The 24,403-nt window shown below is 34.5% G+C and overlaps 1 pseudogene; it reads left to right on the forward strand.

Annotated features, from left to right (window-relative positions):
* Positions 1-14,132: 14,132 nt before the first annotated feature.
* Positions 14,133-24,403, forward strand: part of LOC149552146 (aminopeptidase M1-B-like) — an 86,569-nt pseudogene continuing 76,298 nt past the window's right edge.

The following is a 24,403-nucleotide window of genomic DNA, read 5'->3' on the forward strand; positions in this document are numbered from 1 at the left end:
TGGTGTAACTTCTAGGAAACTACTTGGCTACATTGTCTCTACAAAATAAATTGAGGTGGATCCAGAAATATTTTAAGCAATCATGGAAATGCCTAATCTAAATTTAAGAAGTGGGTTGCAAACATGAGAGGGTTGTAAGGAAGACTTCAATTCATCCACACATTTATTTCACAATTGGCAAATAGGTCACAACCTTTTACTAAGACTCTTCATAAAGTCATATAATATGACTGGAACAAGGATTATGATTAGAGTTTATGTAGATAAAACAATATCTTGCTAATTCACTGATTGATACCTCCTATTTATGGGAAGCCTCTCATTTTGTACATATCAGCAACATAGTCATATCTTGGTATCTTGCTAGTGTAGGAAAACAACGATAATAAAGAATGAGCTATCTATTATCTTAGTCACACATTAATTTATTATGAAATGAACTATAGCATCATTGAAAGGGCTTACTTGGCAGTTGTCTTTGCTTCTCAAAAGTTGAGACACAACATGCTTGCTCACACTATGCAACTGATTACTAAAATTGATCCACTGAAGTACTTACTTAGCAAGGTAGCTCTAACAAGGAGGCTAGCCAAATGGGTCATGATACTAAGTGAGTTTGATATTACATATGTTTTAAGAAAGGCTATTAAAGGATAGGCAATTGTTGATCAATTAGCAGAAGCACCAATGTAAAGTCTTCTTCCACTAAACATTGACTTCCCCAATGAATCTATTTTAATGCTAACATATCAAACCTGGGTGATGTTCTTTGACAATTCCTTCACACAACAAGGATCCAATGTTGGGCTCTTATTCATAACACCAAAGAAGTATTCATTGCCTAAGGCATACAAGATTCTATTTCCTTGTACAAATAATATTGTAGAATATGCAGCCCTAATCAACAACATGAATATTGTAGTTGAATGGAGAGTAGATGGATTCAATATCATTGGCAATCCATAGCTCATAATCAATCAGGTCAATGATGTGTATTAGACAAAGGATGAGAAGTTGATACCTTATAGACAAATGGTGGATGATTTGAAGAAATAATTTGCTCATGTCACTTTTCAACAAATTCCTTGGGTAGAGAACAAAGTGGCTGATGCAATGTCTACTCTTGCTTCCATGCTTTAGATGCTTGACAATGATCTTCGACAAAAATTCTTGTTGGAAACATTACTCTACCCTGCTTATAATTCACTTGAATCCCAAATGATATGTTTTATTGTAGGACAAGATTTGTCTTGCTACCATCATATCTACTCTCATCGATGTGACCAAATAATTCTAGACAATCTAACCTGGAACTAGAAATGTCACCTTATCTGCAATGCTTCATGGTATGTTATTATTATTGATGAATTGTTTAAGAGAGGTCTTGATAGAACACTCCTTAAGTGTCTAGAATTTGATGAGTCCAAACACACATTGATTAATGTACATGAGGGAATTTGTGGATCTCACTCTCATGGCTTGACACTTATCAGAGCTGGTTATTATTGGTTGAATATGGAGTAAGAAGTAGTTAAATATGCCAAGTCCTACAATCAATGCTAGCTCCATGGAAATCTAATTCATGCTCTAGCTAGGGAGCTAATTCCATCCATCATGCTTTGACCATTTCAAAAATGGGCCTTTGATCTAGTGGTTTAGATTCATCCCTCTTCTTCAAATGGACACAAGTTTATCATCATAGCTATAGACTATATCACTAAATGGATAGAAGTTGTCCCTCTTTTTGTAGAAAATGGAAAAAATGTAGCTTTGTTCATTCTAAATTACATCATATGTAGGTATGGTGTACCATCCTCCATCATTACTAACAATGGGGGATAATTTAAAAATAAAGATCTTAAAGAGTTGTGCTCAAAGTTTAGAATCAAGTAGCATTGGTCTTCTATTTATTAACCCCCAAGGTAATGGACAAGTGGAAGCATCCAACAAGGCTATTCTTAAGATCTTACATCAAACAGTCAAAATATCTAGAAGGGACTGGCACCTTCAAATTAATCCAACTTTATGGGCTTCCAGAACTAGTATTAGAAAGTTCCAATGGAAACAATGCCATTTGCTTTGGTATATGGAGTGGATGTTGTGCTTCCAATTGAAGTTGAGATTCCTACTTTGAGAATCTCTATGAAAGGTCTCATTACTGATGATGACTACATAGTATCTCAGCTTTAGGAGCTAAAATTTTTAAATGAACATCAACAAGTGGCGTGTGATCATCTTCGAGCTTACCAAAAACATATTTCTAAAAGCTACAACAAGAAAGTTAAGCCACGTGACTTCTAAGTGGGTGACCTCATTTTGAGGGAAAACCCTAAGAATCAATAACAATGGATATAGAAAGGGAAGTTTGAAACCAACTGGCTTAGTCCCTACATAGTTACTATAGTGTTTGGATCTTTGCTTATCAACTTTCAACACCTAAGGGAGAATTGCTGAAGGAGCAGATCAACACTCTTCATTTGAAGTGATTCTACAACTGAAATGCTTTCAAAAGATCTTTGTACATATTTAAAAGTCCTGAAAAATTTATTATCCTAGTGAAAGCCTAGCAATAGGCACGTTGATAATACCAAAAAAGTGAAAAATACAAAAATACAAAAAAAAAAATTAAAAAGAACAAAAAGAACAAAAAATAAAATTGAAAAACAAAAAAAGTGTCATTGATGAAAATCTGGAAAATAGGCATCATGGTACCAAAAAAAAAAGAATCTCTTCCAAGAAGGTGAAAACCTGGTAAACATGTGCCTCTTATTGCAACACAGTTTCTAGATCTTGTACAGTTGCTTTCCTAGTTTTGTTTGTTTCTTTCACTCATGCATCCATGGATTGAATCTTGTCATAGTCTCAGGGGAAACACCCTATAGTGTCATCATAGATGTTGAGATAATGGGTGTTGTACACATTGTATAATATTGTTATATTGTATTATTTTGTTTTATTATGTAATGTTGTATCTAGGAGCACCTAGATGAGCATGCAACATGTAAAGATTCCCATGGGATATACTTGATGAGTTGTATTATAACACTGTGATAATATTTCATATAATTATTTAAAATTGGGGAAAAGAATTAAAATTTCAATATTAAATGTGGGTTCAAGGGGTAGGTAGCACATAGTTTTAGCATATGGTTAATGTAATATCACTTGGTGGTTTTGTGGGACTTGCTACTATATAAGAGGCCACAAGGGTAGTTGTTGGTGAGTGAAGTGAGAAGAGGAAAAGGGAAAAGGGAAAAAATTGAGCAAGACAAGCTTTAATAGGTTAGCCAAGGGAGCATTTGAGAAGGTTGGAAGCATGGCATGGAATGTGTGGATTCATGCTTGTTCACATGGATTACTTGGTTGTGGCTATGGCTTTGAAGGCTTCCATGGTTGTATTGCAATGGTTTTTTTTGTTGAATAGTACATGGTATGGATGATTTTGGAGGCTGGGTTTTTCCCTCAATGAGGGTTTTTCGTGGTATATCTTGTGTCACAATTTCTGTGGGTATGTTGTCTATTCTCTTGCATGTAGATTTTAATTTCATATTTATTCCAGATCTATTATGGTTTATGTGGAAACAATTATATTCTTTGTTGCTAGTTTCCTTACAAGTGGTATTAGAGCTATGGTTTTATTATTGTAACCCTAGATTGAATCCATGGGAATGCATGAGCAGATAAAAGACAGGGCAAGATATATGAGTTTTTATTGCAGATCTAAGGGTTTTAGATTTGTTGTTATGATGGGATGTTGGGAGATTTGGGTATGTGAAATTGTTGGACAAAAGGGTTTTTGGATGTTTCATTTAAATGAGGGTTTTTTAGGAACGAGCTTGCATAAATGACCTTCTGGGTAAAAACAAACCTACCATTGGATTCGAGTCAATGTTTGCATAAATTTTGATATATAATATGGCCTAGTTTGGTTATGTTTAGAGGAAATGAAAGAGTTTTTTAGTTTCAGCCCATAATGGCCGTGAAATTTAATCCCATCAAAATTTTCATCATAAAAATAAAAATCATAGGGAAAAATGGTTAAAATACTTAGTAAAATGACTATAACTTTCTCTCAGGATATCAGATTTTAGACATCTTATAGGCATTGAAAATCTAATTCAGAGTACTGCAACTTGGTGTAGGTTTGATTCTATGATTTTGACATTTTGTCAGGTTTTAAGAACCTAAAAGTTAGATGTTGTTTATTTAGAGCATAAATTAGGGCATAACTTGGGCATATGAAGTTAGATTTTGGACTTCAAGTAGTCAACGGAAAGCTCTACACATTGGTTTAGATTTGGTGCAAGTCTAGCATGATTTATTTGGTGATATATTGATCTAAACAATTTATGGTATATATTGACTATGGTAACATTGTGAGTTTATGATATTGTATGTTTGAAGATTTAAGATTTGATGTCATTGTATACTCATTTTATATTTCAGATTAGTCTCATGATGATATGGTTATCAATATATAGTCTGGATATGTATGATGACTTGTTGGGTCTACAAGTTGTGTAGTTTTTTAAGCAGTCTATACTTACAGGTTACATTTATGGCTCAGTTATGGTTTGTCTTTGCCCGTTGATCTTTCATTATTGATGCATATTCACATTGGTGGCTTGGATTTGGGTTTTCTATACCCTAAGTGACACGATTTGCTGATTTTTCTTCATGTAGAAGAGATGAGATGTTGTTATCAGGTACAATCATGGTGGAGGATTGTGGTTGACTATCTTATGTTGACAAGTTGGACATACAGAGAGTTAGATGCTCAATTTAGGGATGTAATATTGGTGCTATGGATTTTGGCATGACATGATTGGATATATAGGTACATCCTTGATATTCATTGGCTTGGATTTTTGATTTGGTTATGGTGGTATATCTTCTTGGTTGAGGATCATGGTTATTTGATTTCTTTTGAGGAGCTCATGATGTGTACTTTGAGTTGTTTGATAGTTTGATGCCTTGGTTGATTCTCATGGTTAGAGGATGGTTTTTCATCATGATGTCATATATAGCTTGGATACGTGGTTTAGTGGGAGCTTGTGATAGTGATGGGGTGATAGTGCAGGGTTAGTTCCTAGTTTGGCTTGTAACTTCTCGGTTTGGAGATCTTGGTTTCACTTGGTATTGACACTTTGAGTGTAGACTTTGAGAATATTCATGTAGGAGATGGATTTTAGGATGCCATAGGTGACTTGGAACCACATTTGAGTGGGAGTTATTGGTATTCATAAATTTATTGAGTGTTTGTAGATGTTGGAGATTTGTCTTAGATCTTGTTGTTACAGAAGTTTCTTTGACATTTGCATGGTGCACTTGGTTATCTTCATGGTGTGTGAATATGGTTAGATCATGAGGACTCATAGGGTTCTTAGTTATCTTCATGGTGTGTGGAGATGGTTCTTCATGGTATGTAGAGATGGTTTTCTTCATGATGTGTGGAGATGGTTACATTTTGACGACTTATGGAGTTCTTGGTAAAGGTGTGGTTTATGATTTCATTTGGCATGTTATCCTTGGTGTGAGGATGGTTTTATTATTATGTCATGGTATACTCTTGATACATGTTTAGAGTTGTGACATGTTATAGTATGTTCATATGGAGCATGTTGTCTCTTTTGAGATGGTTAGATGATGTTGTCATGTTTATGTTCCTAAGGCCATGGTTGGAACTTTGACAATGATCTTGGTTTAGTTTCTTGGTATTGAGTACATTGATCATAAGCTAGACACTTCATGATACTACTATGTTCTATTTGGAGTTGACATGGATTGATTGGTTATAAGTGCTCATGGAAACTTAGAGATGGTGGTGATGCTAATTTCTCTTGGATTAGAGATGTGTTTTTTGGGATAGTTGATAGTTTTAGTAGGAAGTCTAAGGGCAATCACCTAATATGGACTTGAGAGGAGATTTTTATTAGAAGAGTCTTGGTTAGAGACTTGGATATCTTGATTAACATTCTCATTCCCCACTCTTGGTCTACTCAGCAATTTTCTATTTGAGAGGTATAGCCCATTATTTTTCTGAGGTACATTATGTTTATGATTTTCTTTCATGATATGGATCTTGAGCTATGGTACATGAGTTAGTTCTAGAGGGTTCATTTGAGAGATGGTTTAGCATTGGTTATATCCATTTTACATATGTTGTTATTTTGGTTGAGATTGGGAGACGATTTTATATTGGGCATATTCCTTGGATTAGGAATGGTTTATGAGTTTGATCTTCTTGTGAGAGGCTTACATCCATGATTAGTTATATATTATGGTTTGGGTGTTGTTGAAGTTTCTTGTTGGGGTTTTATGGAGGAGATCATACTTGCATAGTTTACATCTAGAGGTTTGTGTAAGACATGATACAGATCATGATTTGCATGGTTTCTCTTTGGTCTTGGTTATCTTCTTGGATGTTTGATTTTTCTTACATTGGATTTGAGATTGGATAGAGATTTTGATCACTAGTTTGTGTTCATGTATGTCATGTGATAGATGACATGGTTATTCTTTTATCTCTTTCCTTGGTTGGTTGTGGAGAACTTGGGAGACTATTGGAGATTTTTTATGAGAGTTGTTCTTACAGTTTATTGGTTTATGTATTGTGGATGTCCTTGATACTACATGGATTCACTTCTTTGAGATGTTGTGAGTGGATTGGTTATAGATTTGACATTATCTTTTTGTAGTGGGAGTTTATTGGTATATATGTGGTAGGTATTGCTCTTGAGGCTTATGATTGTAGGTTACAGATTGGATATGTTGATGATGCGAGATTCACTTGGTATACCTTTGGAGGTATGGATAGTTGGATGGGTTGGCATTTGTTATGGGTGTTATTTCAGCTATGGATATTTTTGACAATTACGGATACATGTGATTACTTTTGGATCAAGTTTTTGTGCTTGGTATTTCAGTTGGTACAAGATTTTATGATCTTCTAATGCAATAAGTTGGGTGGCTTTTCTTTTTGGATGGATTCTATGTATGTTTAGTGGTAGTGGAATAATAAGAGGTGAGATCATTCATGTTTGAGATGCTAGATACTTTTATTTTGTTGCAGGTGCTAGGATGGAGCACATGGTGTAATTTGATCCATGATGGTTGATGCACTAGGAGGGATTGTTCCCTTGCTTATTTATGTAGCTACAGATTGACCCTATGCAATGTATACAACAAGTGGGAGATTGTTGAGATAATGGGTGTTGCACACATTTCATAATATTATTATATTGTGTTATTTTATTTTATTATGTAATATTGTATCTAGGAGCACCTAGATGGACATGCAACATGTAAAGATTCACATGGGATATACTTGATGCATTTTATTGTAACATTGTGATAATGTTTCATGTAATTATTTAATATTGGGGAAAGAATTAAAATTATAATATTAAATGTGGGGTCAAGGGGTTAGGTAGCACATGGTTTATGTAATACCACTTGGTGGTTTTGTGGGACTTGCTACTATATAAGCAACCACAAGGGTAGTTTTTGGTGAGTGAAGTGAGAAGAGGAAAAGGGAAAAGGGAAAAAGCGAAGTGGGACAAGGCTTGGCAAGTTAGCCAAGGGAGCATTTGTGAAGGTTGGAAGCATGGCATGGGATGTGTGGATTCATTATTATTCACATGGATTGCTTAGTTGAGGCTATGGCTTTGAAGGCTTCCATGGTTGTATTGCAATGGTATTTTTTGTTGAATAGTATATGGTATGGATGCTTTTAGAGGCTAGATTTTTTCCCCTCAATGAGGGTTTCTCAAGGTATATCTTGTGCCACAATTTTTATGGGTATGTTTTCTATTCTCTTGCATGTGGATTTTAATTCCATATTTATTTCAAATTTATTATGGATAATGTGGAAACAGTTATATTCTTTGTTGCAAGTTTCCTTACAATAGAGGATCTCTTTCGTGTCAGTCACTAGTTGTTCTAAATATGCCTATCTATTGTCACTTGCTTCACCATAGATATTCCTCTCATGGAAGATCTCTTTTGCATCAATCACTAGTTGTTCTAACCATGTCTACCTACTATTGCTTGCTTTACCATAGAGATTCCTCTTATGAAAGATCTCTTTCACATCATTCATCAGTTGTTCTAACTGCATCTTCCTATTGTTGCTTGCTTCACCATGAAGATTCCTCTTGAAGAAGATCTCTTAAGATTTAGTCACCAGTTGTTTTAACTACATCTGTCTACTATTGCTTAGTTTCCGACTGAGGTTCTTCTCAAATGAAGATTTCTCTTTGACGTCAGTCACTAGTTGTCCTAACTGAGCCTATCTACTATCATCCTCCTACTAAAGAGATTTCCTTCACACATGTTCTAAACATTGACACTTGACATCAATCCTATAACATTAACATTGTTTGAAATATGTTGAACTTTTCTTTGTTTGTTTTGCTTCCACTTTATCATTTCCCTTTGACCAACTCAAGGATGTCTCTTTTGACTAGATAAGTGAGGACTAGGGGCATGATTATTTCTTTTCTTTCTATTTGATGGTCTAGTTCCAATGATCTGCAATGTCCATATAAAAGGAGTGTCCACTATAAGATCCTCTATCTCATATTGGATGGCCATGTGTATCTTGACTCATTTATATGGATACTTTAGTGAGGTTGGTTCTTTTCCTTGCTTGTTTGAGTGAATTATCTATGCTACATTAAATATTGATACTCATCCTGCTAAGTGAACGTATGGGTCACTACAAGTATACTTAACACTTTTATGTCTTAGGTTACGAATGCAAGGGTTGTTGTAGATAAAAATTTTATTAAATACTTAGCATAAGAAGGATCTCTCATGTGTTTGGTGTGTTTTCATGCAAGAAAAATTCTGATCATCCTAATATTTATGCTCTAATGCTTATGTTAGCTTGCTGCAATAAAAGTGATAAATTTTCTGGTCATTCTAGCTTCTTGTGCCTTAATGCTTACATTTAATCCTAACAAAACTAAGACATATGTCATATTCATATTCTCATGATTGTAATGTCAGTGTGAATTGTATGACCTTTGTGGGTCTAACTAAATACTCGATGATGATAATTATATGAGTTTAGTAACCAAACCTAGAGTTGCATCTAGCATAGGATTGCATTGCATACTCCACTTGCATAAGAGCACAGTTCGATCACTGATTTACTTGCATCTTTTGACATGAGAGGTTGTTGGTTTCTTCAAAGTATCATGTTTCTTCATGATTACACAAGTTTTCAGCTCCTTTCTTCATCCTCTTGACTTTCACAAGATACTTGTCACTGATAACAAACTTAAAATCTACATGATATGTTAGTTCATTCAAATTTTGCATTTGATATACATAATTTCATATTCATCTCATCTACACTACATCCATACAGCATATCAATTTGCATTCAATCAATCATATTATTAACATCTAATGTATGATAAACTATAAGAGAAAAATGTGACACATGCAAAGATTCTCAAATCAAAGATCTCATATATATAATATCTCCAATGGAGTCAATTATATAATGATACAAAAATGTGTGCTACTCAAGTACTATTGATCTCAAAATGATGTAAAATGAAACAAAATAGTGTTGGCACACCAATCAATATATAGCCAGACCAAAATCAGAAGAGAACACCTAACTTTGTGCCTCTTCTCCATCCTCAAGAGGAGGAGGGGTAGGAACATCTACTCTAGTTAGAGGATGTGCACCTCCTGACTCCCTCACATACTCTAAGAATTGTGGCACCTAATCTAATGCATCTAGAAAAAATATAGTTGAGCCTCATCTTGATGTCACTCCATCTGCTCTCACAGTTCACAGTTCTCTAACTCTTGGTCTACTAATTAGGTATCTCTCACTACAATTTGAATTTGCAAATCTCCCAATTGTTGTTGTGCTGCTCTCAATCTATCTCTAGCTTTCCTTAGGAATCTTGTGTCTATGTTAGGATGTCTTCATCCTATGGATCAAGAGTAGGCTGACCCTGCATCTCCTCATTGCCCACTCTGGCCTCCACCTACTACGTTGGTTGCTCCTCTACATGTGATCTTTGCGCATCACTATCAATGGCACCTAAAGTACCCAAATCACCTTGAGGATGTCTATGTCATGTCCCACTCCCACTAGCATTTAGATCCAATCTCATCTATCGAGGAGGGATCTGCACCTATCTCATCTATGGTCTCAGACCTTGCTATTGTGTTGCTATGGTGGTGCCTGTACAATCTGTATGGGCACTGCCATCCCTATTAGATTTATGAATTGAGGGAAGGGATGACACAAATTTCTCCCTATATGCTAGAGTCATCCCCCCATCTACAACTATCAACATGTAATCCCATTGTGTCAAGGTGAGGGAGTGCACATCAATCATAGACCTCCCAAGGTCTAATTAGATAAACCACCCCCTCTCCACCTCTAAGGTGAAGCAGGCATAAGTGTAGTACTCCTGTGATATGTCTTGTGGTCAATCATACTACCACCACACATTTATTAGTGGGAATCTCTCAATCACCTAGATTGAGTGACCAATCAATGGCTGAGAGGCAAACATATGTCCAAGCTCCACATGCGTCATCCCATGCCACTGTCTCTCTACATGACCACCATACTACTACTATCAGGTTGACAAGCTAACCTCACCACTACTCATTCTTACCCAGAGTTGTCTAGGTCATCTGTCCTTGGTATCTACAAATGTACGGCTCATGGTCCTACCTCATGTCAACACATATTGGCCTCATGATGGGAAAGTTCTCCCATTCCCATACCTGAAGAACATAAACTCTAGTTGCCATGCTCTTCTTCTCCCAATAAACTACCTCATGCATCTCATGGTACATATTGGCCAGCATACACTTACCCCATTGAAACTATGTTGGCTCCACCAACATCTTTTGCAACATCCAACCCCAACCACACTCCAACCTATACTGACCTCTATTAGGCATCAGAAAGCAACTCAAGAATATGTTGAGTATTGCTACCAATCTATGAGTGGGACCATATCTCTTCACCAACTCCTCCCATGTGATGGCCCTACCCATTATGAGATTCTCCTGGAAGATGGCCCTCAGTGCCAATGTACTTAGTCTCGCCTAAGTATTGTACTCAACTCCTAGCCTAGGGAATGGAATCCATAGTATCTTATATATTTCCTCATGCATGATGGTCATCTCCCCCAATATAAAGTGGAAAGTGTTTGTCTCCAAATGGAAATGCTCAACAAGTGTTGTGAGTAACCCATGATTCACTCGCAGATTAGGGATATCACAAAGGTGTGAGAGGCCAAGGAAATCAATATGTGCCAACTCTGTGGCATCTAACTAATGAATGAAACATCTAGGAAGCTAACCTCCAAGCACAAAAACAATATGAACATGATCAATATTTGACATTTGAAACATCATACAATCCATAAATGTGCTAAAAAAATTTGAACACATGCAACAAAGACTAACAAAAATGCAAAATAATGGTAGAAAAAACAAGTTATTGACAAAATTTTCTTGCAAACAACACCAAATTTTCGTGCGAGATTTCTCTTCCTTGTATGAGTTTTTACTTTTTCACTCGAGATTTCACTTCTTTGCATTAGAAACATTACTACAAAAAGTGAAAAAAGAACTGAACTTAGGGTCTCTTACACAAGAGATGGGTGCATCCCATGTGAGGAAACCCTACACCCTACACAAAGAAGTACCCAAGTGATACTTCCTTGTGTGAGCTTCCGTACAAGCTCGCATGAAAAATTGGGTTTCCATGTGAGACCCGATGATATCAAATTTAAAATGTTCAAAAAAAACAAAAAATCGACTGAAATGCGAGAAATTTTCAATGCAAAGGAAGTTAATTGACTACTTATCAAAGGTTCATAGTTCACTGGCCGGCTATGTCACCTCGAATGTTCAAATCAATGAGTATGTACGGGGACCACCATTTTTTCTTCAGAGCTCCATCTCCACAAAAGACAAAATGCACAAATTAATTGAAAAGACCTTTTGGGCCCTTATATAGGTTTTGGCCTAATTTTTTGAAGTGTTTGATTGATGTGAAAATCAACCCATTGGCTAATTTGACTACTCTAAACTCATTTTCAAGATAAGATTTGAAATCTGACACACTTAAATAGCTCAAATTCACATTTTAAATTTTTTGGACAGACACTATTGAATGCTTGTGTAGTACATTTTTCTAGTACTTTGTGAATCTTAGAATATATTCAAATCATATATTTCTTCAAATTTTCCAAAAATTCTAGAAAAGTCTGTTGGAGTTGAGGAAAGCCAACTCCGAAGACGCCAAGATCACCTGCATGCGAACCTGTCAAAGAGAAGCCATAGAAGGGGAGAGCATGGAGCACGGGCAAAAACCCTAAACGGACATGAGAGACACCATGAATGCAAACACAATGAGAAAATGTATTTACAATAAGAAATGATGTTATGATTTGATATTATTACAATGAGAGAGAGCCCGAATATAAAGAGCTCCAGGAAGCTTGTAGAACAAGCTGGAAGGAGGTAGAAGATAAGATTGACAACTCAGCACACATCCACAAAAAGTGGAATATGCTAAAAAAGGAGAAAACTCCTGAGTTGTCAACAACTAACCACTACATGCATTAAATATGAAATATTAAATAAATGCATGACCTAAGTAAGCTTAAGCAATAGAATAAATAATTAATAATTAATTATTTACTCTAACACCCCCCCTTAAGTGCAACTTAGGGAAATGCCTTAAGCTCACAAAGCTAAGATGAATGCATAATGGGTCCCGGCAACGAGGCCATGTTAGGTACCCAAGTACAATGCAAGAAGATGAAACCTCTGTAAGTAGGGAAAGAGAGAAAACCACATGGGAAAAACCCTCCCCCAAAAAGAGGTAAGAACCTAGTGAAGAACTGAAGAAGTCTCCAACTAGGGAAATTGTCCCCTAAAACAGGAACAAAGAGTGATCATGAAGAAGTAGCATCACTGAAGCATGAAGAACCGCAAATCTGTCAAACTGTTGATCTGAAGAAACCTCCATGGAAGAAGAAGGCATGAACTGAGCATGTCTATATGGTAGATGATCCATCTCACCGAAATGCATAGGTAGCCAGCCACTGCAATCGCCTTGTATATAGGATCAACCACTAAATACATAGTTCACACTATCGAACCATTGAACCATGGATGCATTAGAACACAGCATAACCCCCCCTTAATGCAGACGGGGTGTGATGACAGGCAACTGAGAAGGTGAGCCAAAATCTCCTGCAAACGAACCAAGAACGAGGAAAGAGGAAAAGAAGTACAGACACCGATAAAGACACGGTCTAACTGACTCTGCATGGGGATAATATCGTGGAAGGGACACTCACTTGACAAAGGGAGAATGCCTAAAATAGAAAACAATAATCCCCCCCATGGTGCTTTATGAAATAGTGCAAGTACACCTAACTCAAAACAACGTTCATGACTCCCGAAAGACAAAAGTGACAGTTTATCTCAGTGCGAAATAGAAAAGTGGTTCAAAAGCATAGCTACAATGATCAGAACTGAAAAAGAGCTGAACCAAAAGAAAGTACAGCCGAAAAGAAAGCAAACCATGCCAGGAAAATGATCCTCGGGCCTAAAACACTCAAAATATCCACCATAGAGAAAAAATGCCAAAACTATGATAGAAAGAGCAGAGGCCAAAAACAAAGAAAAAGGACTACATTTCTGAAAAGAACACAGAACCAGCTTTCCAGAAATATAAAGTTTTCAAAAAAACTGACATGGGACGCAAAAGATATGCATGCCGGAGTCAAAAACAAGACTTCAGACTTCAACAGAAAAAATGAGCAATAAAAAAACATCAAAACCTAAAAATACCTACACCAAAATCTCCGTCTCGGAACCAGCTTTCTGGCACTTCTTTCGGATCAGAAAAATACCTCCGTATGCAAGAGTTATGGCCAAAAAACCACAAGTAGGTCCAAAAGAGAACTTGAAGGAGAGTGCAAGCAAGGATGATGATGCAGCGCTGATGTCAGCAAGTCATGCGATTAAATTTGACGGTTTGGTGGCCGTCGCAGCAAAAAAGAGTGCCACGTGGCATTGCCACATGGCAGTACAGATGATGACATGGCAGGGGCCACGTTGCAATGTGCCACGTGGCACGCCTACCACGTGTCAGTCACAGGACGCGGCAGAAGATGCCACGTGTCGCTGACTGTGCAGAGGCGGCTGAATGGTCGCTGACTCGGCTGCACAGCTGGCGGGCAGAGTTGTCAGGCGGAGGCGGCCGCAGGGGCGGCGAAATCGGGAGGAGACCGGGCCACGGCGGAGCGCGGGCTGAGAGCTGGAGAGGCGCCGCCGGCGGAGGGCGGCAGCCAGGAGGCGGCCGGGCCGCGGTGGAGCACGGGCGGCGCTGCCTGCTACGGCCGCTGCGGGCGACGCGCGGGTGGCGCGGCGGCAGTGCGCCCGTAAACCCTTTTTTTTTTAAAAATTTTTTACGCTCTACGTCCGTACGATTCGTACGGCAGCGACCCTGGAAGCCTCAAAAAATCGCCAAAATTGCCCTGTCTCCAAAAATGACAAGTTTTATATGAATCCTGAATGCAAACGGCCTTCCGGATCCAATGGTGATGTCCGTTTGGGCCCAAAGTGCTCCAAAAATTCGCTGATCCCCTGATTTGAAGAAAAAATTGCACAAACAAACTAGGGTTTGTGACTTCAAATCACGGCTTCAAAATTTCCTCAACGAAGCAACAGCAGGAAGGCTCTGATACCATGTTGGAGTTGAGGAAAGCCAACTCTGAAGATGCCAAGATCACCTGCATGCGAACCTGTCAAAGAGAAGCCATAGAAGGGGAGAGCATGGAGCACGGGCAAAAACCCTAAACGGACATGAGAGACACCATGAATGCAAACACAATGAGAAAATGTATTTACAATAAGAAATGATGTTATGATTTGATATTATTACAATGAGAGAGAGCCCGAATATAAAGAGCTCCAGGAAGCTTGTAGAACAAGCTGGAAGGAGGTAGAAGATAAGATTGACAACTCAGCACACATCCACAAAAAGTGGAATATGCTAAAAAAGGAGAAAACTCCCGAGTTGTCAACAACTAACCACTACATGCATTAAATATGAAATATTAAATAAATGCATGACCTAAGTAAGCTTAAGCAATAGAATAAATAATTAATAATTAATTATTTACTCTAACAAAGTCAACTCTAGTCAACTTTGGTCAACCAAAGTCAAACTTGGTCTTTTGGACCTCAAAATCACTCCAAATTTTGTTCATGCTCTTCTAATCTATTTTACATTCTTCTAAATCTTTGGTCACACACATGTCTTCCAATCTATGGCTCCACATCATTGTTCTAGTGTGTCATCTTTTGATTTCTCTCCCAAGGGGTAGGATGATTACATCATTGAATCTTTTAAAACTAGCTTCAACTCAATCTGAACATTATGTCCTAATCAGTAGGGGCATCTCATCACTTGGGGCATCTTTGTTTCCCCCAATCTGTTATCATATGTCATCTATCTCATCTTTTGATCAATTGATCACACTTATAACAACCCATATCATAGTTTGATGGACAAGTATCGGGGCAATCTAACCCTGGCTCCTAAGGATCAAGCCTCATTCTGGGGATGATTCTATGACTCATGATTAGGTCTTTTTATCTTTTATGGACTAATATTCAGGTGTTCTATTTGGACTCTAGAGGATTAAGCTTCGTTTTGGAGATAGTCCTAATTCTTATTGAGAACTAAGCTTCATTTTGGAGATAATTCTAAACTCTTGCTTTCAATCACTATTTAATGGATAGGTATTAGGGCAATCTATCCTTGACTCCTAAGGATTAAGATTCGTTATGGGGATAATTCTATGGATCATGATTGATCTTATCATCTTCTAATGGATAGGTATTGGGGCAATCTAACCTTGACTCTTGAGAATTGAGTCTTGTTCTGGGAACAATTTTGTGAAGTTTTATAATCTTTGTTCTTTCATATTGGTATCTAGGTGTTCTATCTAGATTCCCTAAGGCTATGATTCATTCTAGAGATAACCTTAAGAGGCTCATCAATTGGTCTCTATGTCATCAATCTCAGAACCAATCTCACTTCTTGGTCTATATTCTTAGACTTCTAATTTTGTTTGAATCAAATGTGTTGCTTGCACATTTATTCAAAGAGGGGCAAATGTAATACCCCTAAATTGGCACATTGATATTCTAAACCAATTTCAGTCTATCAATCTAATGTAAAGTCCTATTGTACTAGGCAATTTCAATTTCGATAATCTCTACTTGACCTAAGTGTCAAATGTAGAATATCCCTAATCTACATTAGTCACATACTTCATTTAATTCTTAAATACTAATTGAATTAGCTAAATTAAACCTATTAATTGAATTAATTTGATTACAAGTCCTAGTACTTTAATTAAATTGAATTCACCCCTTTAGCTAATATACATGAGGAATTAAATATATTTGATTTAATTAAATATCCTCGTTCTAACTATTGAATTTAATTATTCAATTAATTAGATTACTCAATTACAAGGTCATATTTAACCTTTTTAAATGAGATATCTTTTCCAAATTCTCTCTCTAATTCAAAATTGGAAATAATAAGTGAACTGCAATTAGAAAAGGAATTAGATCAGTCAACTCATTATTACACTCAGAAGTGAACAGTTAACTTCCTTTTCACAAGGGGATTTTCTATTCTAACTGAATCTCATCTTCAATCTCGATTGTTGATTCTATTTGATCTTGATTGTTGACCAAATTCTAGGATTCTATTTAAGAAAACTTCAACTCCTCATTTTAGAGGATACACATGAAAAGTATCAAAGTAATGCCAAATTTTTACTCAAGCACTTTGCATTCATAGCTTTATCACTTAGCCTTCTCATATAGGTATAATGATACATCTAGATTAATTTTCTTATTTTATTCTTAGATTGAGATGCTCATCATTTAGTTTAATATTTCATTTCATATAGATTAAAATCCTTTATACTAGTGGTCTAGTTGTTGATCTCTCAATTCTGAGAGTGGATAGTAGAATCCATCTAGTTAGAAGGCAATAGATCAATTTGTTAGATCATTGCAGATGAACAATCACATGTTCATTTTGAGATGTTTCATGTAAGGATCATGTTGAAGTGTGTGGTTAATTCAGAGGCCCATAATTAGCACATATAATATTAATTTTGAAATAATTTCCATAACAATGGAGGAATGAAAAGGGAATTTTTGATAAAAAATAGTACTCTTTGAGAGCTCTTTGTCCACCACTAACATCTCTACAACATGTTCCTCCTCAACATTGCACAACACATTCCTAGCATCACCCTCAATTGTTTCTACTTTTACATCATTCACATAAGTGACACACAATTTAAGGAAACAATTACTTTTTATCAAGGATTAGACATCACATAAATCAACAAGAAAATAAGAAAAAAAAACAAATAGATCAGCTATTGCAGAGTGACTGTTGAACACTCTAATTTAGAATGAGAAATAAATGAAAATATGAAAAATAATATCTATATTTTGATGAATATGTAGGTTTGTGTGACTATTAGAATACTATGATATAATTTCTATATTTTGGTAATTATTGGTGATATTGATTTTAGTGGTGGATTATTCTCATTTATTATAGAAGTGAACCTCTTTATATTGGACATGAGCCTTATTAATTTTTGCATAGCTAGCCCATCCAATAATGACCCTACTAAAAGTGATTCTTACTTGAAGTATGAAAATTAGCAGTGGGCCTCTTTAAAAATAACCTTAATTGGTATTCTCTTCATGAGAATTGATTTTTGCATAGATTTTCCCATCTTAGGTCTCCATCTAGATTCTAGTGTTCATGTTGTTTTATGTTTTGTTCTTTCATGTTCTTACAATTTTCTAATTTCTTTAGGTATTCACAAAAATAACTAAGGTCACGAAAATTTCTTTAGAATAACTGATTACCCCCGCTACCCCCCCCCCCCCCCCCCCCCCCCACCTCCCCCTCCCCCCCTCCCTTCTATTATTCAACTAGCTCAAAAAAATGAATTATCTAGGAGTGATTTACAATAATCGATAATGATATATAAAAAAGGATCATGGTAAAACTTAAGAGTTGAAAACATACAACATATTCCACAAAACCTAGAAAGGGACAAGTGACAACTAAAGCCTATAATTTTTGGTTCAAGGTGGCTTGTATATTTTTTCCCATAATATCATTATGGTAGCTTTCTTTTCTAGTTTAACACCCATTTTGGGGGATCAATTCAACTTCTAGAGAATCCTTAGAGTAGTTGAAAATCTCATATATTTTTCCACTTCATTTATCTTTGATACAATAAGTCATATAGGTGAATGTCAAAGCTTACAATAATTTTTAATTTCAAACATTTAATTTAATCTTGGTTTATTGTTATTTTTAACATAAGAATTTCATTCTTAGCTTTCTCTACAGAGAGTTAAATCATTGATATAGGGGCATTAATGGAAGAAATCTCAACCACATTATTAATATTCAAGTTTGAATCTACATCAAACTAAAAATGATTAAGAAATTTGAGATCTTTTTCTTCCAAATTGTTTTAGACCTTATGCTGATCAAACAAATAAAAGAGGATTGGCTTGCCATGTGACAATTTCTATGAAGTATTATAAAGTCCTCATAAACATTATGTTGCACTAAATTAGTCAATTTGGTGGGAAAGGAAACTGGATAAGGAATTTATCCACTGCAAAAAATACAAAAAGATTTTCCTTTGAATTATCATAAAATGAAGGTGATAAATTAAGAACTAAAATGATTGCACCTTGTAGGAATAGCCTCCAAGATAGAAAGTATTAGTAAGCAATAACTCTATAGATGTATTCCTTCTTTTGGATTTGAGTGTTTAACTTTTTATGAAAAATTTAAATGTAATAAAATGTAAAAGTAATATCAAAAAATTGAATCATGAATTGTGGAAATCTTATATATTTGGTCCAAAAAAATTTATTCAAAATCACAATCATAAAAAAGATGCCTAAAAATAAAGCCTATCATAATCTCAAAATGGTCACAATACTTCCACTTTTTTGCCCTTCTCAATCAATAATTGAGTCTCTGATCTAAAAGAAAATCTTCATTGTAGAACTTTTGTTATTCATTATATCAATGTAGTAAAAAAATTAATTATATGAAAATAAACTTTCATTTCTAAATTTATAATAATACATGTCAATATATAGTAATTTTTATTAAGTAGAAACTTTATATGTTGCCATTTTTAGATAATTTGAATAAGAAACAAGCTTTTCCTCTAAGATAGTTTTTAAAAAAATTTCTCTAATTAAATTGAAAGTATATACATAGAGTACTATAGAGAAAAAATCAATTATGGTAGTATATAGTCCATAATCAATCTACATTTATTGCACTAGTCTGCAATGATGCTACTATTGTTGGCATCTTTAAAATTTTAAATTTTAGTTACATGTCTTATGATTATGTTTCTAAAATGTAACACAAATATTTTGGGACTCCATATTCCCTTCCAAAGTTAGACTGGTTGTAATATCAAATTTTGCATATGCGGTAATGGAGAGCTATGGTTTGATTACATATCAAGAATCTACATTAATCTATGATGAAAAGCTTTCTACAACAGCAAACAAGCAAAGGGTACTCATGTTTTACATGCATTAGGTGCAAATATTTATTTTACTTATATGAATCTTATATTTTCTTCAAAAATAATGGTAAACAAATCCATCTCCTATTAATTTTTGGATTTTCTTAGAAGTGTACGAGGAGATGTCCATGTGTCGTCTCCTTTAAAGGAAACAAGGTGGAGACATGTCCATTTCATCTTTGTGTCTCTAAGGGTTCCCTCTACACAATTGAAGTTGTGGGGACACATTATAGCTTCAAGATTTGAAGTAGTATTCGTATAAATTTGTGCATAGCTTCCAAACATCTCCATCTTATTTGGTACATGCCTTGCAGATGGTATTTGATCTTAAATTATCCATTTCAACTAAAAATACATGATGCCCATTGAGGTATATTTTCCTTCTTGTTGGGATACACAAGAGATTGCAATAGGGATAGGATCATGTCCAAGAAGGAATATTCATCATTCACTACATAAGAGTTTATCTACATATTAGGGGTAGAAGGGATTATTTTCACATTAGAGGTAAAGGATGTAAGTCCACCACAATTTTTATGATGATCTAAACTAGAAGTAGCTAGAGGAGGGTTTTTCCACTTAGGTTAGAGTAGATTTTTACTCTTAAGCCTAGGATCCTTAAGGGCTTGGACTTTACATTAAATAATAGTATAGTCTTTCTTAGCATAATTTTTATAGTAAAGAGTGACATTTTCATAGACAAGGGGTTGAGTCCTTTCACCCATTAAGATTTTAGGGACACAAAGGTGGGAATATATTTGTTAATAGAAACATTAACAAAGAAATCAAATGAATTACATAACTAATGGAAAAGTTTCTTTTCACAAAATGCAAGTGGGAGACCAGGCATCCTAACCCAAATTGGTGTCATACAATTAATCTCTACAAAAGGGTCAAACCTTAGTTTCCATCTTGAGAGAGTTAATACATGTTTTAAATAATCCCAAGAGTCTAAAAGGATTAAAAATTTGTCTTTCTCAATAATAAATGTGCACAAAAAGAGATTGGATGACATAGAAAAGATTTCCACACTCCCTTTTACCTTCTATCCTACAATAACCCATCTTTTGACCATATCAATAAATGGCCTAAAAGAGAAAAATCTTCCAATGAGTGTAAGATGAAAAAATAAAGCAATCTTGCTCATAAGATTCTTAGGCAAAATAATCTATGTTCCCTCCTTGATTTGGATGAAGAAAACTACCATCAACTCCAACATATCATTTATGGGTCCATCAAGGACCCCCTTCCAATTTTATTTTTTAATCTCTCTTCCACATACTTCTGACCAATGACATTTTTGGCATGAAAAAGGGTATTACTATAGGAAGTTTTATTCTAAAAAGTTGTGTTTATACTTTCAACAACCTTCTAACATAGAGTAGTATTTGATAGGACAAAGGGTGTTATACTGCAAGAAACCTTGTTCTTTTCATTATCATCTTTGTTACAAGTAGGTAGTAGAATCCCTAAGACAACCACAAAGGAAGAATTGAATACATTTGGTCTAACATTGGTATTAGGGGAGGGTCTAATTATGGGGAGGAAAATTCCTCCCCTTAAATAGTATCCATGGGAGTTGGTTGTTTAAAATTCAACATTTAGTCTTAGTGGGAAAATAATTGCAAAGCTAGGTATTTGAAAATAATTATAGTTTTTTTTATCTCTCATGCTATCCATTTACTTTTTAATTAACTTTGGATGCATGTACACATTTTACGCATTCAAACACTCTCATGTGAGGAACACTACAATTTTACCACCTCATGCACATCCTATAATCATGTTATTAACATTCTTTGTTAGACATCAATCCACCATGTAGATTGCACATGCTACAATCATATCTAAAACTCATACAAAAAATGTCTAGACTTCAATATCAATGATTTTTTATGTATTGAATATTCACCAATTAACTAACAATTCAAATTTGGGTATACAAACTTCTGCCAAGAATTCATGTTGTAAAGTGGCTTGAATAGCCACATTGTTGCAATAGTATATTTTAGTCTTATTTGAATTGGTCAATGATTATTTTATTAAAAGTTCAACTAGAATCATTTCCAAAGTATCCCAGACATGATTAGATTATATTATATTAGATTCACCTAAATTTATGAATTATTTTAGAAATATAAATTGATTTGTCAATAAGAGATCATAATTATTAGGTACTTTAGGTTGATCTCTATGAAGATCAATTACCAAAAAGAAATTTTGTAACTCGTGAACATTCCAAGTTATGTGAATATTTACTCTATGGCACATAATGAAGATTGTAAGATAATATTTTAAACCAAGTGATGATTAAATAATATATAGTCCGAACCTTAAATGTATCGGTCATTCCACCTTCAAGCCCCTACTTAGTTCCAAAAGAATTTAGTTTCTTTAAGATATGATTTTCAAAGATTCACCAAAAATACCTACAAAATTTTAGTGATGTAAAATATTGTGAATAATTTTTATTTTTTTAAAGATTCGTCACTCTAAATTACTAGATTTTTCAATAAATGAAACTTTTTTCCATGTCTATAATTATTTTCTTCTTTCTTTCTAACCACGCCATTTTGATGAAATGTGTACTTAATTGTAAACAACTTAGATATTTCACAAGCCTTGCAAAAATTCAAGAAAATTTTTAAAATACATTTTACCTCTATTTATTCTTATTTGTTTGATATATCACCCACTTTTTTAAATTGGAATTTTGAGTTAAGAAATAAATAATTAAAATGTCATACTTATGTTTTAGAAATACAACCATGTTTAGTTAGTGTATTCTTTATAAAATCTTTAAAAGCCACCAAATTAAGGTGTTTGCATTTATCTGCACAAATTAGACTAAACATTTTTCAATGGTGCATTTTTTCTAATTGTTGTTTTTCTTTCTAAAATGCACCCTTCACATATTTGCTCTAATGTTTCTATTAGTAGCAAGGTTTTTAACATTTTTTTAATGTGTAATAATTTAGAGCTTCAAATATTAAATTTTCAAATCATAAGTATTAAATCTACTTCTCATCAAAGGATAAATGATGTTAAAAAAAAACAATTAGTACTTGAGAAGGTATTTCTTAAGTGATAGATTATTGGATTTAACGTGAAATTTATTGAGAGAATTCAACCATCAAATTTGGTTTTAACTTCAAAGAAAAAATTCCAACTTTATGAAATATAATTGGATGAAAATAGAACCTTCTTCATTTTAAGTAAATTGTGTACATATCTTTGTTTCAATAATTTATTGAATTTACAAAAAACACATAGACAATGCTATAAAATATAACTTAAAAAAATAAAAATTATAGACTTTCATAAAGAAACCTTAATATGTATAAGAATCAATTTCTCAAAATTTAGAAGAATTCAAACTTTTTCATTAAGAGTAATGGATCCTACCATTTCATCTAAAAGATGAAACTTATAAAGGTTTGAGTTGTAAGAATATCGTAATAAATAAATAAATGTAGGTGACATATAATAGGAAATTATAAAATAGAGATAGGGGAGGGTAGAATAGTAAGGTCATGTAAGAGGATGTTACATTTTGTAAAAATAAAAATAAAATAAATATTAATCAATTATTGTCTATATTAGACATGTAAACTAAATTACTTGGTACAAGAATATGTTAATGGAATATAGCATGCACTAGTTTTTTTAATTTTGGTTTATGTCCACGTTTAAATGATTTATTGTTCTTTCTAAATGACTATGTTACTTGATTTTTTAAAATTATGTATTAAATATCCAAGGAAACTAAAGTAAAAGGCACATTAGGAGGGAATATGTGTACACTAAACAATTAGAGAGCTTTGTGTGTGTGTGTGTATGTGTGCGCGCACGCGTGTGTGTGTGTGTGCTTTAAATAGGTTTAGCAATGACATTTGTTGATAGTGCAGAAGTAGAAAAATTTAATTGATTGATTTTATTTTCTATTCAAAGAATTTGCCTTTAATTGACAACAGTTCCAAAAATAGTTTCAAAGTTTATAACCATACTAAACTAAATAAAAGTAACTTATGTAAATGTAAAACTCCAACATTCCCTACCTTAATACATCAATCCAACCAAGAATAGAACATTGTAGGGGTTTTGAACCCAACCTTTCTAGAGACTTCAATGAAATGTCTTCGCTAGTCCCTTTCCCACCCAAGAAGCATTGTAGTGACAACATTGGTCAATCTCTTGACTATAGAATATGAAATCATTTGCACAACATGAGAGAAGATAAAAATATTCCCACCCTCCATGCACAATTGGACACATTTCCTCCAAAAAATTAAATATCCACTAAGTGTCTAATGCCACCTCTCGTGTTGCACATGAGACAGCTTCCATTTAAAAAATCACATCCCCTCTAATTGTGTCTAATGTCTCCTCAAGTATTCTAGGAACAATTCCTCCTCAAATATAAAAATCACTAACTACATGTCTACACATGAGACAACCTTTCTTCTGAAATTTCGCAACTCCTCCAAGTGTGACTAATGTCTCTTTAGTTGCTTGAAAAATCATCTACCAAACATGAGTACACAATAGAGTGGTATTGGTGTATTACATTAATTTAGGTTCATTCTAGGTTAAATAAAATAAAATAATAAAGTAGTTTTTTTGGGGAATTATTACTCCATAAGAAAATTTTAGATACTTATTTATAGGAAAATAATACTTTATAAGCATTTGTGTTTGGCATTATA

The sequence above is a fragment of the Cupressus sempervirens genome, chromosome 6, assembly GCF_028749045.1.
Source record: "Cupressus sempervirens isolate cs-2001-9-10 chromosome 6, ASM2874904v1, whole genome shotgun sequence".
NCBI classification, from domain to species: domain Eukaryota; kingdom Viridiplantae; phylum Streptophyta; class Pinopsida; order Cupressales; family Cupressaceae; genus Cupressus; species Cupressus sempervirens.